The sequence below is a fragment of the Pristiophorus japonicus genome, chromosome 6 (genome assembly GCF_044704955.1).
Source record: "Pristiophorus japonicus isolate sPriJap1 chromosome 6, sPriJap1.hap1, whole genome shotgun sequence".
In the NCBI taxonomy this organism is placed as follows: domain Eukaryota; kingdom Metazoa; phylum Chordata; class Chondrichthyes; family Pristiophoridae; genus Pristiophorus; species Pristiophorus japonicus.
This window is the reverse complement of record NC_091982.1, coordinates 265,770,375-265,780,549: the sequence shown is the minus strand read 5'-3', so window position 1 is coordinate 265,780,549 and position 10,175 is coordinate 265,770,375. Positions and strand designations below refer to the sequence as shown.

At 46.3% G+C, this 10,175-nt stretch overlaps 1 pseudogene; it reads right to left on the bottom strand.

The window, feature by feature from the left end:
• Nucleotides 1-4,585: 4,585 nt before the first annotated feature.
• On the bottom strand, nucleotides 4,586-4,786 carry LOC139266336 (U2 spliceosomal RNA; annotated as a pseudogene).
• Between the last annotated feature and the right edge of the window lie 5,389 nt (nucleotides 4,787-10,175).

Below are 10,175 nucleotides of genomic sequence, written 5' to 3'. Positions count from 1 at the left end.
CTGGGAAGGAGGGTAGCAGCAGAAGGGATCAGACCTACTGCGTCCAAAACGGAAGCGATCCAGAGAGCACCCAGACCCCGTAACACGACGGAGTTGCGTTCATTCCTGGGGCTCCTGAACTATTTTGGCAACATTCTTCCCAAATTGAGCACGCTGTTAGAGCCGCTACACGCGCTCCTACGCAAAGGTCGCGATTGGGTCTGGGGGGACAGCAAGGAAAGGGCTTTTGATAGAGCACGCAATTTGTTATGCTCCAACAAACTGTTAACGTTATATGACCCGTGTAAGAAACTAGTTTTAACGTGTGATATGTCGTCTTATGGGGTTGGGTGTGTGTTGCAGGATGTGAATGCCAATGGTCAGTTACAGCTGGTAGCTTATGCCTCCAGAAGTCTGTCCCAGGCAGAAAGGGGCTATGGGATGGTAGAAAAGGAAGCGCAAGCATGTGTATATGCAGTAAAAAAAAATGCACCAGTACCTGTTTGGCAGGAAATTTGAGCTGGAGACAGATCACAAACCCCTAATGTCCCTTTTGGCCAACAAGGCCATAAATGCGAATGCATCGGCCCGCATACAGACGTGGGCACTTACGTTAGCCATCTATGACTACACAATTCGGCACAGACCGGGCACTGAAAACTGCGCCAATGCCCTCAGCAGGCTCCCACGAGCCACCACTGAGGGGGCAACTGAGCATGATGCTGAGATGGTCATGGCTGTTGAAGCTTTCGAAAGCGAAGGCTCACCTGTGACAGCCTGTCAGATTAAAGTCTGGACAAATAAAGACCCACTACTGTCTTTAGTTAAGAAATGTGTCCTGAATGGGGACTGGGCAGCCACATACGGGGCATGCCCTGAGGAGTTTAAACCATTTCATAGGCGCAAGGATGAACTCTCGATTCAGGCTGATTGCCTACTGTGGGGAAACCGAGTAGTCATGCCCCAGAAGAGCAGAGAAGTGTTTATCAGAGAACGTCACATGAGCATCCGGGCATTGTCATGATGAAGGCAATTGCCAGGTCACACGTTTGGTGGCCAGTGATAGATGCAGACCTGGAACTTTGTGTTCGCAGGTGCAACACATGTGCTCAGCTGGGCAATGTGCCCAGGGAAGCCCCCCATAGCCCCTGGTCCTGGCCCGCCAAGCCATGGTCACGCATCCGTGTGGACTATGCAGGTCCTTTCATGGGAAAAATGTTTTTGGTTGTAGTAGACACCTACTCCAGATGGATTGAGTGTGCCATTTTAAAATCAATCACATCCTCTGCCATGGACTATGGGCAATGTTCGCCGCCCATGGTCTACCAGATGTCTTGGTCAGCAACAATGGCCCGTGCTTCACAAGCACTGAATTCCAGGACTTCATGGCAGGCAATGGAATCAACCATGTCTGAACGGCCCCGTTCAAGCCGGCCTCAAACAGCCAGGCGGAATGAGCAGTGCAGATAATCAAACAGGGGATGCTCAGGATCCAAGGGGGTTCCCGACAAAGCCGCTTATCACGCCTCCTGTTGGCCAATAGATCCCGACCATACTCGCTCACAGGGGTTCCACCCACAGAGCTGCTAATGAAAAGGACGCTCAAAAACAGGTTATCCCTTATGCACCCTACTATGAAAGAAATTGTTGAGAACAAGCATCAATCACAATGTGACTACCATGAATGTGAAGGCGCGATTTATTGATGTCAATGACCCTGTTTTTTTCCTTAATTACGCTACAGGGCCCAAATGGCTTGCAGGCACTGTGATTGCCAAAGAGGGGAATAGGGTTTTGGTAATTAAACTTACCAATGGACAAATCTGCCGCAAACACGTGGATCAAACTAAAAGGAGGTTCAGCAACCCCCATAGAAGAAGCAGAGGAAGAACACAACGTAGAGTTTACTCCACCACAGGTGACCAAACACCGGAACCAAATGGAGGAGAGCCCAGTCACTGTGGGAAGTCCGGACAGGCCTGAGGCACCGAAAACAGCAGACACTCAGGCCAGCGCCCAACAACTGGAGCCCCAACTCAGGTGCTCTACAAGGGAGCGTAAACCGCCACAGAGACTTAACCTGTGATCCCAATAAGACTCTGGGGTTGGCGGGAGGTGATGTCATGTATTCTGTCATTGTCACCCATGTATAAGCTGACCTAAGTTGTATACCTTGTGAACACTGACCACAGGGGGCGAACTTGTGGGAGACACTCCTAACCTGGACTTTCAGGTATAAAAGGGGAAGCTCCACCCACCTTCATCACTTGAGGTCTTGGTAATAAAGGTAACTGGTCACAGAGTGACCTTCCCTCAAGTATGGGCCTCGTGTGCATTTATACTGTATAGTAAGGACATATTAATACCGAACTCCATTTTGAATATATCCAATGAACTGGCATCAACAACTCTCTGCGCTGGGAATTGCACAGGTTAACAACTCTCTGAGTGAAGAAGGTTCTCCTCATCTTGGTCCTAAATGGCCTATCCCTTATCCGAAGACTGTGTCCCCTGGTTCTAGACTTCCCCAACATCAGGAACATTCTTCCCGCATCTAACCTGTCCAGTCTCGTCAGAATATTACACGTTTCTATGAGATCCCCTCTCATCCTTCCAAACTCCAGTGTATAAAGGCCCAGTTGATCCAGTCTCTCCTCATATGTCAGTCGAGCCATCCCTGGAATCAGTCTGGTGAACCTTCGCTGCACTCCCTCAATAGCAAGAACCTCCTTCCTCAGATTAGGAGGCCAAAACTGAACACACTATTCCAGGTGAGGTCTCACCAAGGCCCTGTACAACTGCAGTAAGACCTACCCTGCTGCTATACTCAAAGCCCCTAGCTATGAAGGCCAACATCCCATTTGCTTTCTTCATGGCCTGCTGTATCTGCATGCCAACTTTCAATGACTGATGTACCATGACACCCAGGTCTCGTTGCACCTCCCCTTTTCCTAATCTGCCACCATTCAGTGATATTCTGCCTTCGTGTTTTTGCCCCAAAGTGGATAACCTCACATTTATCCACATTATACTGCATCTGCCATGCATTTGCCCACTCACCTAACCTGTCCAAGTCACCCTGCAGCCTCTTAGCATCCTCCTCACAGCTCACATCGCTACCCAGTTTAGTGTCATCTGCAAACTTGGAGATATTTCACTCAATTCCTTCATCTAAATCATTGATGTATAATGTAAAGAGCTGGGGTCCCAGCACTGAGCCCTGCAGCACCCCACTAGTCACTGCCTGCCATTCTGAAAAGAACCCGTTTATCCCGACTCTCTGCTTCCTGTCTGCCAACCAGTTCTCTATCCACGTCAGTGCATTACCCCCAATGCCATGTGCTTTGATTTTGTACAGCAATCTCTTGTGTCGGACTTTGTCAAAAGCCTTTTGAAAGTCCAAATACACCATATCCACTGGTTCTCCCTTGTCCACTCTGCTAGTTACATCCTCAAAAAATTAGAAGATTCGTCAAGCATGATTTCCCTTTCATAAATCCATGCTGACTTGGACCAATCCTGTCACTGCTTTCCAAATGCGCTGCTATTTCATTCTTAATGATTGATTCCAACATTTTCCCCACTACTGATGTCAGGCTAAACAGTCTACAATTACCCGTTTCCTCTCTCCCTCCTTTCTTAAAAAGTGATGTTACATTAGCTACCCGCCAGTCCATAGGAACTGATCCAGAGTCGATAGACTGTTGGAAAATGATCACCAATGCTTCCACTATTTCTAGGGCACCTTCCTTAAGTACTCTGGGATGCAGACTATCAGGCCCCGGGGATTTATCGGTCTTCAATCCCATCAATTTCCCGAACACAATTTCCCGCCTAATAAGGATATCCTTCAGTTCCTCCTTCTCACTAGACCCTCAGTCCCCTAGTACATCCGGAAAGTTATTTGTGTCTTCCTTTGTGAAGACAGAACCAAAGTATTTGTTCAATTAGTCTGCCATTTCTTTGTTCTCCATTATAAATTCACCTGAATCCGACTGCAAGGGACATCCGTTTGTCTTCACTAATCTTTTTTTCTTCACATATCTATAGAAACTTTTGCAGTCAGTTTTTATGTTCCCGGCAAGCTTCTTCTCATACTCTATTTTCTCTCTCTTAATTAAACCCTTTGTCCTCCTCTGCTGAATTCTAAATTTCTCCCAGTCCTCAGGTTTGCTGCCTATTCTGGCCAATTTATATGCCTCTTCTTTGGAATTGACACTATCCTTAATTTCCCTTGTTAGCCACGATTGAGTCACTTTCCCCGTTTTATTTTTACTCCAGACAGGGATGTACAATTGTTCAAGTTCATCCATGTGATCTTTAAATGTTTGCCATTGCCTATCCACCATCAACCCTTTAATTATCATTTGCCAGTCTATTCTAGCCAATTCACACCTCATATCATTGAAGTTACCTTTCCTTAAGTTCAGGACCTTAGTTTCTGAGTTAACTGTGTCACTCTCCATCTTAATTTTTTTTTTTTATTTATTCGTTGCCAATCTTTCCAATTCTTTGTCAGATCATCTTGTCAGATTACAAACGCCAGCGGTCACCTTGCACACATCAAGGATCACTCTGCGCCAATGCTCTTAGCCAAAAGGCCTAGAGCCACTGCACCATTCCTGGAAGTACTGCAATACCAGGTTCGTGCCATGGAGGTGGATGGGTCAAGCCCCCCACCCACCTCCTATTTCCAAAAGGCATAGGAGAACCACCTTCCTGATCCAGGGAGAACCACTTTCTGGTCATGGTTACTCCCCTGTCAGGTCAGGTACGCATGATCTTAGCCAAAAGGCCGAGAAGCGATAAATTCTACCATATTATGGTCACTCTTCCCCAAGGGGCCTCGCACAATAAGATTGCTAATTAGTCCCTTCTCATTACACATCATCCAGTCTAGGATGGCCAGCTCTCTAGTTGGTTCCTTGACATATTGGTCTAGAAAACCATCCCTAATACACTCCAAGAAATCCTCCTCCACCACATTGCTACCAGTTTGGATAACCCAATCAATATGCAGATTAAAGTCGCCCATGATAACTGCTGTACCTTTATTACACACATCCCTTATTTCTTGTTTGATGCTGTCCCCAAACTCACTACTACTGTTTGGTGGTCTGTACACAACTCCCACTAGCGTTTTCTACCCTTTGGTATTCCGCAGCTCCACCCATACAGATTCCACATCATCCAGGCTAATGTCCCTCCTTACTATTGCATTAATTTCCTCTTTAACCAGCAACGCCACCCCGCCTCCTTTTCCTTTCTGTCTATCCTTCCTAAATGTTGAATACTCCTGGCTGTTGAGTTCCCAGCCTTGGTCACCCTGGAGCCATGTCTCCGTGATGCCAATTACATCATATCCGTTAACTGCTGTCTGCGCAGTTAATTCGTCCACTTAATTCCAAATACTTCTCGCATTGAGGCACAGAGCCTTCAGGCTTGTCTTTTTGACATATTTTGTCCCTTTAGAATTTTGCTGTAACGTGGCCCTTTTTGTTTTTGCCTTGGGTTTCTCTGCCCTCCACTTTTACAATTCTCCTTTCTATCATTTGCTTCTGCCTCCATTTTATTTCCCTCTGTCTCCCTGCATAGGTTACCATCCCCCTGCCATATTAGTTTAACTCCTCCACAACAGCACTAGCAAACACTCCCCCCAGGACATTGGTTCTGGTCCTGCCCAGGTGCAGACCGTCCGGTTTGTACTGGTCCCACCTCCCCCAGAACCGGTTCCAATGTCCCAGGAATTTGAATCCCTCCCTTGTGCACCACTCCTCAAGCCACGTATTCATCTGAGCTATCCTGTGATTCCAACTCTGACTAGCACGTGGCACTGGTAGCAATCCCGAGATTACTACTTTTGAGGTCCTCCTTTTTCATTTAGCTCCTAGCTCCCTAACCATCATGTAGGACCTCATCACATTTTTTTACCTATATCATTGGTACCTATATGCACCACGACAACTGGCTGTTCACCCTCCCTTTTCAGAATGTCCTGCATCCGCTCCGAGACATCCTTGACCCTTGCACCAGGGAGGCAACATACCATCCTGGAGTCTCGGTTGCGGCCGCAGAAACATCTATCTATTCCCCTTACAATAGAATCCCCTATCACTTTAGCTCTCCCACTCTTTTTCCTGCCCTCCTGTGCAGCAGAGTCACCCACGGTGCCATGAACTTGGCTGTTGCTGCTCTCCCCTGCTGAGTCATCCCCCTCAACAGTACCCAAAACTGTTTTGCAGGGGGATGACCGCAGGAGTTCCCTGCACTACCTTCCTTGCACTGCTCTTTCTGTTGGTCACCCATTCCCTATCTGGCTGTGTCTCCTTTACCTGCGGTAAGACCAACTCACTAAACATGCTATTCACGTCATCCTCAGCATTGTGGATGCTCCAGAGTGAATCCACCCGCAGCTCCAGTGCCACAATGCGGTCCGTCAGGTGCTGCAGGCGAATACACTTCCTGCACATGGAGAAGTGTTCTAGCACAACTTGGGGGGTGGGGAAACAATTCATTTTGGTGGTGAAAATGTACTTCCTCTGCTGTATAGTGCTGAGAGGAATCTTGGAGGACAGAATTCAGCCGCCATTTGAATGGCAGGCTAAGGCAAGGCAAGGAGGCGAGTCATTTTTTAATATCATGGCCATTTTCCAAAGCAAGCTGTGGTGTGAATGCGACCTCTGTCGTCAAGAGGGCATCCTCCTAGATGAGGAATAGAGTCAGCATCTTGACAAAGTCTATTGAAGCAAGTGACTGCTGAATGTATTTCTTCACTGTGTACTGCAATAACATGCCTACACACACACACATTTTCACCCAGCTGCTTGCTCAGATGATATGCTTCCTTATGTTCACACACTCTATTATCTTTTCTCGTGCTAGCATAAAGCAATCCAAATTAATAGAATACTCACCTCTCACCTTCCCTGTAAATCTTTCACCGCTGCGACTGATAGAAGGAATGGGAATGTTGACACACTCCTCAGCATCTAATTGCATGCTACATATTTTGCACTCTTGTTTAGGGAAGCACAGTGGCCAATTGCAAAGCCATGGAAGGTCTTTGCATTACATTAACGACTTTCTGATTGAAGGTAAATGAAGCTGTGAGGAGGATGCTAAGAGGCTGCAGGGTGACTTGGACAGGTTAGGTGAGTGGGCAAATGCATGGCAGATGCAGTATAATGTGGATAACTGTGAGGTTATCCACTTTGGTGGCAAAAACAGAAAGGCAGATTATTTGAATGATGACAGATTAGTAAAATGGGAGGTGCAACGAGACCTGGGTGTCATGGTACATCAGTCATTGAAATTAGGCATGTAGGTACATCAGTCAGTGAAGAAAGCAAATGGCATGTTGGCCTTCATAGCGAGAGGATTTGAGTATAGGAGCAGGGAGGTCTTGCTACAATTGTACAGCCTTGGTGAGGCCACACCTGGAGTATTGTGTGCAGTTTTGGTCTCCTAACTTGAAGAAGGACGTTCTTGCTATTGAGGGAGTGCAGCAAAAGTTCACCAGACTGATTCCTGGGATGGCAGGACTGACATATGAAGAAAGATTGGATTGACTAGGCTTATATTCACTGGAATTTAGAAGAATGAGAGGGGATCTCATAGAAACATATAAAATTCTGATGGGATTGGACAGGTTAGATGCAGGAAGAATGTTCCCGATGTTGGGGATGTCCAGAACCAGGGGGTCACAGACTATGGATAAGGGGTAAGCCATTTAGGACCAAGATGAGGAGAAACTTCTTCACTCAGAGAATTGTGAACCTGTGGAATTCTCTACCACAGAAAGTTGTTGAGGCCAGTTCGTTGGATATCTTCAAAAGGGAGTTATATGTGGCTGTCACGGCTAAAGGAATCAGGGGTATGGAGAGAAGGCAGGGGTAGGGTACTGAGGTGAATGATCAGCCATGATCTTATTGAATGGTGGTGCAGGCTCGAAGGGCCGAATGGCCTACTCCTGCATCTATTTTCTGTGTTTTTTCTAAGCTCACAATCGCGGAGAGGCTGATAATTGGAAGTGAGGCCCTAAAATCCAAGCTGTTGATATCCCTCAAAGAATTGAACATAGACATAATGCACCATAGATCTGAGGGCCCAGTAAAGTGAACCATATACGTGGTGAACCTGAATATACAGGTAGGAGCATATCAGGCCATTCAGCCCCTCGGGCCATTTTCACCATTCAATTAGATCATGGCTGACCAATACCTCAACCCCATTTATCCATCTTTGTTCCATGTCCCTTGAGACCCATACCTAACAAAAATCTTTCTATTTCTGTCTTGAAAGTTTCCATTGACCCAGCATCCACAGCATTTTGCGGGAGAAAGTTCACGATTTCTACTACACGCTGTGTGAAGAAGCGTCTCCTGATTTCACTCTTGAATGTTTTGGATCTAATTTTAAGATTATGCTCCCTTGTTCTGGATTCCCTCACCTGAGGAAATAATCTCTACCTTTTTATCATTTTGAACACCTCGATTTTATCATCCTTCAATCTTCTATACTCAAAGGAATACAAGCCAAGATTAAACAACCTGTCCTTATAATTTAACCCTTTTGACCCCGGTATCGTTCTGGTAAATCTCTAAGGTCAATAGGTCAATACAGGTACAGCGCCTAAAATCCAGAACCCTCGGGACCGAGGCCGTTCCGGATTCCGGGTTTTCGATTTGTTTTCTGATGTCACGAATCCGGAAACACCCAAGCATGGGTTCAGGTATTTCCAGATTTTGAAATGTCAGAAAGGGCGGAGGGGGGGGGGATTTCCATCGAAGAACTGTTCGGGCCGTCCGGCCCCACCGAGGAGGTTGTCGGGTAGGCCGGCGAGGAGGCCCCGAGGTAAGGGCAGCGAGGCGAGTGGTGGCGAGGCAAGGCCCGAGGTCAGCAGGGTCGTCCGGTCTGGATTCCGGAACACTTTACAGATTCCGGACAACCCTGCCACTGATCAGTCCGGATTCCGGAACATTCCGGATTCCAGATTCTCGCCGCTGCACCTCTATATCCTTTTTGCGGTGCAGTGCCCAGAACTGATTCAGTACTCCAGATGGGATCTGACCAAGGCTCTATACAACTAAAGCATAACTTACTTCTCTTTCTATTCCAGGCTCCTTGAGATAAAGGCCAACATTCATTTGATCTTTTATATAGCTTTTTGTACCTATCTACTAGCTTGTAGCTTGGGACATTTCACTATGTTAAAGGCGCTATATAAGTACAAGTTGTTGTTGTTTTCGTGATTTGTAGATTTAGTATATGAACACCCAAATCCCTTTGCTCCTCCATAGTTCCTAGTTTCTCAACATTTAGACAATACTACAATTTGTTTTTTTTGGATCTAAAATGGATGACCTCACACTCATCATAGGCAGTCCCTCAAGTCGAGGAATACTTGCTTCCACGCTAAAAAGTTCATGGGTGTTTCAATGAAAGACCTAATATTCCAGGTCCCGAACTAAAACTAGAAGGGTGGAAGATGCCTGTGCGTGGATTTTTTTAACGTTTGATGGCCGTTGCACACCAGCCACCACGAGCTTGACAGAGGTAGGTCTTGGTCCAGTGGCCAGGGTTATCCAAGACAACTGGAGATCAGCTCTGCTGCACGGACCCAGTGTCGGCCTGGCCCAGCAGTCTGACCTCATAATACCCCATATTGAACTCCGTTTGCCACAGTTTTGCCCACTCACTTAATCTGTCTATGTAACTTATTGCTCTTATCTGCACTTCTTCCTGCACCTCCCAACTTAGTGGCATCTGCAAATTTTTATACACAACTCTCTATTCCTTCATCCATGTCATTGATAAATGGTGAAAAGTTGATGCTGCAGTACAGATCATTGGGGAATACCATTGGCAATCAGAGTGTGTACCCTTTATCCCATTCTCTGTCTCCTATCTCCCAACCAATTTCCAACCCATGCCACAAGGTTGCCTACAATTCTGTGCACTCTCATTTTTGCTACGAATCTTTAGTGCGGAGCCTTATCAAATGTTATGTAAATGTTTACATTAGTAGCATCCATAAACACTCCCTTATCAACTATGTTAGTGACCTTTAAAAAAATTTAACTCAATTAGCTAGATGTGTCAAAACCTCATGCTCAATCTCTCCGATCAGCTCATATTTGTCCAAGTGCGTAGCCAATCTGTCTCTCATGACAGATTCTAGTAATTTCTCCACAACT